The sequence below is a fragment of the Penaeus chinensis genome, chromosome 40, assembly GCF_019202785.1.
Source record: "Penaeus chinensis breed Huanghai No. 1 chromosome 40, ASM1920278v2, whole genome shotgun sequence".
Taxonomy (NCBI): Eukaryota; Metazoa; Arthropoda; class Malacostraca; order Decapoda; family Penaeidae; genus Penaeus; species Penaeus chinensis.
Window position 1 is genome coordinate 17,912,249 of NC_061858.1, and position 9,065 is coordinate 17,921,313.

Consider the following 9,065-nt stretch of genomic DNA (forward strand, 5'->3'; position numbering starts at 1 on the left):
ACTAAATGTCTGAGTTGGCCTACATTGGTATGAATTAATATCAGTGAAGCTATTAAGAGCCTGGTGGTAGGTAAATTGTGCTACTGCATTGTTTTAATTTTTTTCTCCTTAACTATCACATTTACCTTCATGCGAATTTGATAATTTATTTACAGTTTACGGTAACCTTTGGAGGTTAAAAGGTGGGTAGGTCTACTTTTAGAAGATATTTAATACATTGTAGATAATATATCCCTGCCTTGGATGTGGCTCCTTGCCAGCGGTGACGGGGCCTGCGAGAATCGAGGAAGACTCATGCCATGCCAACCACGGCCACCCATGTTGGGAAGGTTTAGTCAGAGATTCTAGACGAAGACCATTCCCAGCCCTACCAACCCGCACCGGGGCATCGTGGTTGGGCACGGCCCATTTCTCTCATGATGCAAACCAAACCTCAATCACCTGCCACTCTTGTTGGGACATCGGAGTCAAAAGGCCAAATGATCTCGACAAAGTCAAAACCTTTGGCCACAAATGGCTAAGACCGGTACAGGTGGCGCAGATTCAGGAAGGCCAACATTGGGCTTTTAAAGGCTGAAAAAGAAGTAGAAGAAAAATATACCATATAAGGGCAGTTATGCAAGTAGCATAGAGTAGAAAAAGAAAAATCGTGGGCTTAATAAATGCATATACGCACACCCCCTGCTTTACCTGTTTATCCGTCTTTTCCTGCCCCATTATACACACCACTGTTGTATGGTTTGCTCTTCTGCATTGACTATGTATTTCTGCCGAGGATCAACACTTCGCACCTGGAGTAGCCCTAACTCCAACATCATTACTGTTTAATAAAGGAATGAAGATACCTTGCTTGTCTGCTTGCTGGCTTACTCTCGATCTGTAATGAGTTCCAATCGTTTTGTTTTTTTCTCGTTTATTGAAATCTGGGGTACATAAACAAGGTCCCACCGAGACTCGAACTCGGATTGTTGGATTCAGAGTCCAAAGTGCTAACCATTACACCATGGGACCATATAAACATAGAGGTAAATAGAAGGATCATGCTACTGAATCTTCCGTGTGGCGGATCTACAAGCGGCAAAGAAAGAAGCAGATAGGACCAAACCCTTTCAAATTCTGTGACCGAAATCTTCACAGCTTAAAATACCCTTTGGATAATTGTAAGGTGGTTCATTTAATTTAGAATTTAACTGAGAATAGACAAGATAAGGTCAGTGCAGCAGAACTGAAGATGAAATATAATGTGGAAGGATCTAAAACTCAGAGTTTTATTGACAATAAATCTTTTGGATCACGCAATTGGCACACACACACACACACAGTGTATATATACTTATATATATGTTTACACATATTTATGTATACATACATGTATGTGTCTGATTATGTAGACATTTATCACACATACATACATATATACAAAAACACATGTATACCCACATACATACACACATACATATATACAAAAACACATGTATACCCACATACACACACACATACAAATACACACGCATACACACATACATATACACTCGCATATACACACACACATATATATATACATATGTGTATAGCTTCAGTTTATGTGTCGGTTATGAGTAAAAAAGACACCATGTTATCATGGCGCATTAAACTAAATATCAGTATGATTATTATATTATTGTTAGATTATTATCATTATTAGCTGTAATATCATTTAAGAACACTTACTTATTTGTCATTTGATATCTGTCAGGAAATTTAATTTCTGATCATTTAATTTAATTGTATATAAGTATTAATGCCTTTTGCCATTTGATAAGTCATCGATTATCTATATTTCTGCAAGTTTCTGTCCTTTGCGTCCCTTCTCTCTTTGCCTTATCTTATCGAATCTGTTAAGTGAATGAACCTAAGGAAACTTATCACACAAGAAAGTATAAGTAATGACAAAGTGACAAAATGTTGTCTTTGAAGCATAAGCTGTATTTCAAACAGTTAAAAGTGATCATGTGAGGGAATTATAGTTATTGACTGGAAGTGGCCATCAGCTAGGAACTTACTATATACTTTACATGCGGATTTGTATATGGAATCTCTAGAGTTACTTACTATGGATAGGTCCCATGGTGTAATGGTTAGCACTTTGGACTCTGAATCCAACAATCCGAGTTCGAGTCTCGGTGGGACCTTTAGACACATGTGGTAAGCATGAGCATAAGGAAGTTAGGATAACAAAATCTTGCCTTTCAGCTAATGTCAAGGTGTATATGTGAACTTCTGTGTACTACTTGCTGCGTTTTGAGTTGTCTGAAAACTCATCCTATATATACATATACATAATGTATGCATGTAAACACTCAAGACCGTGAAATACGCGGGACAATTAGCTTCGGCCAGCAAACTACTAAGTACTTGAGCCCCGAAATATTTTCCCTTGTCCTAGAAAGCCACTTCCCCCCAAACTGTATTTGGTAACACTAAGTGCATGAAGGCAAAAACTGCGTCAAAAATCACGACAAATATATAAACCAAAATCATGACAAATTCCGCGACGAGGCTTGGTTAATCCGACTAAACTTCGAGCAGCACCTTTGAGACCACGGCATAAGGTAAAGAAAAGTATGAGCTTACAAAGTAAGCATTGAATCCTGGCATGTTAGAAGCATGACAAAGAGAAGATACACTGCTGATGTGATATATTGTTTGTCCATGGAACCAGATGATATGCTGATGAAGAAGAAAAAAAAAAAAAAAAAAAAAAAAAAAACGAGACATGCCTGACACGGAAAATAACGTAGGAGAAATAAATGGAAGGGAGAAAACAGCAGATGGAAATGAAGATCCACACGAAGGACATGAATACGTCGAATCCCGATGTGACTAACCACTGATGCAGCGTGGGTAAGGGATATTGCTTCTGTTGGTGTAGGAGCTCGAATTAGGAAAGTTCTAAATTGAAATGGATGTACCTTTCAACATCCGATTATGCTGATGTGCTACTTTCCTTAGCACTGGAGATGAAGCATAAGGTTTTCTCAAGAAGCATTTGTCAATTCAGGAGCTAAATAGCTTCACTGATATTAATGCATACCAATGTATGGCCAACTCAGATATTTAGTAATTCAAATGTTTACAGTAAATCATCCCGGAACATGAAGTTCTCCGATTCGCCACGTCTCTTAAAATATAAACAAATAAATAAAAAACGAAGAGGTTGAAGGCTGCACACAGAGCAATAATGATATTAAATATATACATTTTGGAACACAAGACATATGAAATGAGAAGTATTAAGCGTCAAATGATTAGAATAAAAATGTGATTTGGCGAATTGGACTACTCCACGGTCTAGGGTGAGTTGCCAGTTGTTCCTTTCCTGAGCTTGGACGTTTTACAATAGACGGACTTGTAATCGAGTACGCCTCTACATTTTGTTTTGCTTATTGGAATCTGGGGTTCATAAATAAGGTCCCACCGAGACTCGAACTCGGATTGTTGGATTCAGAGTCCAAAGTGCTAACCATTACACCATGGGACCATATAAACTTAAAGGTAAATAGAAGGATCATGCTACTGAATCTTACGTGTAGCGGATCTACAAGCGGCAAAGAAAAAAGCAGATAGGACCAAACCCTTTCAAGTTCTGTGACCGAAATCTTCACTGCTTAAAATACCCTTTGGATAAGTGTAAGGTGGTTCATTTAATTTAGAATTTAACTGAGAATAGACAAGATAAGGTCAGTGCAGCAGAATTGAAGATGAAATATAATGTGGAAGGATCTAAAACTCAGAGCTTTACTGACAATGAATATTTTGGATCACGCAATTGCCACACACACACAGTGTATATATACTTACATATATGTATACACATATATTATATTTGTTTGCGTATACATACATGTATGTATGTGATTATGTAGACATTTATCACACACATACATATATACAAAAACATGTATATCCACATACACATATATATACACACGCATACATACATACATACATACATACATATATATGAGTATCTAACACCAGTCTATGTGTCGGTTATGAGCAAATAAGAAACCATGTTATAGCGCATTAAACTAAATATTATTATGATTATATTATTGTTAGATTATTATTATTATCAGTAGTATTATTTAAGAACACTAACTCATTTGAATTTCTGATAATTTAAGTTAATTGCATATAAGTATTATTGCCGTTTGTGATTTGATAAGTCATCGATTATCTATATTTCTGCAAGTTTCTGTCCTTTGCGTCCCTTCTCTCTTTGCCTAATCTTATCGAGTCTGTTGAATGAATGAACCTTAGGAAACTTATCCCACAAAAAAAGAATAAGTAATGATAAAGTGACAAAGTGTTGTCTTTAAAGCATAAGCTGTATTTCAAACAGTTAAAAGTGATCATGTAAAGGAAGTATAGTTATTGACTGGAAGTGGCCATCAGCTAAGAACTTACTATATACTTTACATACGTATTTGTTTATGGAATCTCTAGATTTCCATACTATGGATGGTCCCATGGTGTAATGGTTAGCACTTTGGACTCTGAATCCAACAATCCGAGTTCGAGTCTCGGTGGGACCTTTAGACACACGTGGTAAGCATGAGCATAAGGCAGTTAGGATAACAAAAACTTGCCTTTCAGCTTAAATCAAGGTGTATATGTGAACTTCTGTGTACTACTTGCTGCGTTTTGAGAAGTTAACTGATAACTCATCATATGTATACATATATACAATGTATATATGTATGTAAATACTCATGACCGTGAAATACTCGGGACAATTAGCTTTGGCCAGCAAACTACTAAGTACTTGAGCCCCGAAATATTTTCCCTTGTTGTCCTAGAAAGCCACTTCCCCAAAACTGTATTTGGTAACAATAAGTGCATGAGGCAAAAAGCTGTGTTAAAATCACGACAAATATATAAACCAAAATCATGACAAATTCCGCGACGTGGCTTGGTTAATCCGACTAAACTTCGAGCAGCACCCTGGAGACCACGGCATAAGGTAAAGAAAAGTATGAGCTTGTAAAATAAGCATTGCAACCTGGAATGTTAGAAGCATGACAAAGAGAAGATACACTGCTGTGACATATTGTTTGTCCAAGGAACCAGATGGTCAGGTTCCATATGCAATTTGTCAATTCAGGATCTAAATAGCTTCACTGATATTAATGCATACCAATGTATGGCCAACTCAGACATTTAGTAATTCAAATGTTTACAGTAAATCATCCTGGATCATGAAGTTCTCCGATTCGCCACGTCTCTCAAAATTTAAATAAATAAATAAAAAACGAAGAGGTTGAAGGCTGCACACAGAGCAATAATGATATTAAATATAAAATTTTGGAACACAAGACATATGAAATGAGATGTTTTAAGCGTCAAATGATTAGAATAAAAATATGATTTGGCGAATTGGACTACTCCACGGTCTAGGGTGAGTTGCCAGTTGTTCCTTTCCTGAGCTTGGACGTTTTACAATAGACGGACTTGTAATCGAGTACGCCTCTACATTTTGCTTTGCTTATTGAATCTGGGGTTCATAAACAAGGTCCCACCGAGACTCGAACTCGGATTGTTGGATTCAGAGTCCAAAGTGCTAACCATTACACCATGGGACCATATAAAATTAAAGGTAAATAGAAGGATCATGCTACTGAATCTTACGTGTAACGGATCTACAAGCGGCAAATAAAAAAGCAGATAGGACCAAACCCTTTCAAGTTCTGTGACCGAAATCTTCACAGTTTAAAATACCCTATGGATAAGTGTAAGGTGGTTCATTTAATTTAGAATTTAACTGAGAATAGACAAGATAAGGTCAGTGCAGCAGAATTGAAGTTGAAATATAATGTGGAAGGATCTAAAACTCAGAGCTTTATTGACAATGAATCTTTTGGATCACGCAATTGCCACACACACACACAGAGTGTATATATACTTACATAAATGTATACACATATATTATATTTGTTTGCTTATACATACATGTATGTATGTGATTATGTAGACATTTATCACACACATACATATATACAAAAACATGTATATCCATAGATTATTATTATTATTATCTAATCTGCCAAATGAACGAACCTAAGGAAACTTAGCATTCAGGGAGTATGTCATGATAGTATGAAAAAAAAAAAAAATGTTTTTCAATTAGTCACAAGGAAAAAGGGATTATGTAAAAGAATTATGGTTACTGACAGACAGTGGCTAAGAATTTACTATAGCTACGCTTGGACACACGGATTAGCTTCATGGAATCTCTGGGAGGGGCCAATAGGAATGGTCCCATGGTGTAATGGTTAGCACTTTGGACTCTGAATCCAACAATCCGAGTTCGAGTCTCGGTGGGACCTTCGTTATTTCATACACGCCACAGAATTGCTATGCTTCTGTTCTTTAGTATAAACACAGTTCCCGCATATCAGATGGATATCAAATACAAACACATACATAGTAGAATCACATATGACTCACATTTAGCCATTTTTCTCTCTTTCCTCACTTAGCTGCTTACATTATGTAACAAAACCTGAAATCTGTACAGGAAAATAATTGCTTCTGAACTCAGAGGAGTTCAAAAATACGACCAAATTATATGGCTGTGGTTCCTGTAACACATCGATTGTATAGTACAATGATAGTAATACGACACTAATACGAATATTATATATTTTCTACGGTTATTACATTCTCTTGAAAATGTACAGACTATTACCTAAAATAAAACTTCATTCAAAATCAAATCTCTTTAGCACAAAAAATAAGGATAAAAAGATAATAATAGATGAAAAAGGTAAATACGTATTGTAGAAAGCTCTAGTGTATACCAGCTATTGTAGTTTACTTTGATGTTTCCTATAAGCTTACCGAGTCTGAACTAGGCAGGTGGAGTGCATTTATCATACTTGAACTTCCCTTTGTCCTTAATATATTTACTGTAACCTTTTACAAAGTCGGAATGGAAGCACAAACTACACAGGCAACTGAAATAGTTGTTTGTATAAGATTTTCCTTTTTTGTAGCGACAGAACGCTGGCGCTGATGACGTCATAAGATGCCAAGAGAAACAACATTACCTGAAGGGGGGACAACTCGGCCTGTGCATCTGGGTCTTCTCGGGTCTTTTGTATGCACTAGGGATCCCTCGATACGATGTACTGCATCTTGCATATCTATACTTTATATATACATACATTGACATATCTATACTATATATATATATATATATATACACACATGCACGCAGACACACACACCCCCCCCACACACACACACACACATATATATATATATGTATATATATATATATATAAGTATATATATATGTAAATATATATGAATATGTGTGTGTGTCTGTGTGTGTGTGTGTGTGTGTGTGTGTGTGTGTGTGTGTGTATAATTATATACATATATATAAATATATCAATGTGTGTATACATGTATATATATGCATATATATATATATACATATACACTTCTACACATGACAGGGCCCGCCTCACACCCACAAATTCCTTGTTGGGTTTCAAATTACAACAGGATTTATTAATATTTGGCACGAATAGTTTTACCTATAAGATTACATAAGAATGGAATTCCCTTAATGTGTGTTCATAATTTGAAAGTTAAGTATCATCTTATAATCTATCTGATAGAATGTTATCAGAAAGTCTATAGCTTTTGCTAAGAAAGGAGGTCCCACCGAGACTCGAACTCGGATCGCTGGATTCAAAGTCCAGAGTGCTAACCATTACACCATGGGACCATGAAGGTGAAGAAGTAATTTGTCTAATGTATGGATCAGTTATAATGCCTTAAGATCTCATTTTGCTCTTACATGAACACCATTACATCCGCGCACTTCACAGTTCGGACATACACACGCGCGCGCGCACGCACACATACACACTACATATGTATGTCTGTATATGTGTGTATGTATGTGTGCTCGCACCAACAGTTCGGTCCTTTCTAGTCCCTTCATTTCCCATTCCTTGCTTCATCACGACCTTTAACCTTTGCCTTCTTGTGTGATTTTGTCTAAATCTCTTTCTTATTTTAGCCACACATCGCGTGCTGCACGGTCTCCCCGCTGCCCTTTCTCCTCTTTACGCTTCCAAGTCTACCTTCCACTTTTGGTTTGTTCCCTAGTTCTTGCATATTTTCTTCTGATCGCTAAAGTCGATTAATTACATCATTCTTTGCAGTCCTCCCTGAACACTTACTAATTATCTTACGAGTTATTAGGTCGCAGTCTCTGATTATAACTTGTATGCCATTGCGTGGGGAAAAAAAACTGGTTGTTTCACGAGAAACGTTTGCCAGTAGCTAACTGTATGGAGCCTTGTTTGTCTGAGACTCAGTTTAGAGATACACTCACTGACAACATTTAACGCTCCATCCCAATGTCAAGATTTTCTTTTTCGCCGAGAACTAAATATTTGTTTTGGATGTGAATTATAAGAGTAAGACTCAGCCAGACTCTACTGTGTGGGTTATGGTAATACACGGTAAATATACAGCAATGAATGGCTTGATTTAGTGAATATAGTGGACTAAAATTTTACACCAGTTTCCCCCTCTAATTGCGACTCAGGTGTTCGGGGAATGACAACTGAATACCTGGGAAATGACTTTGTGGAATCAGTTAAAACTCCGTTGCCAGCTCGTTCAACACCAGATGAATGGGATACGAAAGAAACTGCGATGAAAATGATTGCAGATTCACGAGAAAGTGTTTAACGTGTTACTAGGATATTTGCGATGAAAAGACCGAACAAAGGCTCGGAAAGATAAACAATAAATAAATATACAAGTGAACAAATAATAACGAGTAAGGAAATAAATAGATTATAAATAAATAAGATAAAATAAACAGTAAAAGACAGCCTTCATCTTCTCCCATGCCTAGTTCTATGATGGGGCCAAACACACTGCCTGTGAAGAAATTTGTACACATTTGTTATACACAAATTTGCGTTAGTTGAAACGGTCATGAAAGCTACTTAAGTTTTCATGCACGTTAAACATTTACCTCTTGATTAATCTTG

At 36.6% G+C, this 9,065-nt stretch overlaps 7 non-coding genes across 7 annotated transcripts; 3 read left to right on the forward strand and 4 right to left on the reverse strand.

Moving 5' to 3' along the window:
* Nucleotides 1-939: 939 nt before the first annotated feature.
* Trnaq-cug lies at nt 940-1,011 on the reverse strand. The gene has a single exon. It is a non-coding gene; the product is annotated as a tRNA-Gln (tRNA).
* Nucleotides 1,012-2,099: 1,088 nt separating this feature from the next.
* On the forward strand, nt 2,100-2,171 carry Trnaq-cug. Its single transcript has one exon. It is a non-coding gene; the product is annotated as a tRNA-Gln (tRNA).
* Nucleotides 2,172-3,448: 1,277 nt separating this feature from the next.
* Trnaq-cug lies at nt 3,449-3,520 on the reverse strand. Its single transcript has one exon. It is a non-coding gene; the product is annotated as a tRNA-Gln (tRNA).
* Nucleotides 3,521-4,505: 985 nt separating this feature from the next.
* Trnaq-cug lies at nt 4,506-4,577 on the forward strand. Its single transcript has one exon. It is a non-coding gene; the product is annotated as a tRNA-Gln (tRNA).
* Nucleotides 4,578-5,552: 975 nt separating this feature from the next.
* Trnaq-cug lies at nt 5,553-5,624 on the reverse strand. Its single transcript has one exon. It is a non-coding gene; the product is annotated as a tRNA-Gln (tRNA).
* Nucleotides 5,625-6,296: 672 nt separating this feature from the next.
* Trnaq-cug lies at nt 6,297-6,368 on the forward strand. Its single transcript has one exon. It is a non-coding gene; the product is annotated as a tRNA-Gln (tRNA).
* A 1,340-nt stretch (nt 6,369-7,708) lies between these two features.
* On the reverse strand, nt 7,709-7,780 carry Trnaq-uug. Its single transcript has one exon. It is a non-coding gene; the product is annotated as a tRNA-Gln (tRNA).
* Nucleotides 7,781-9,065: the final 1,285 nt, after the last annotated feature.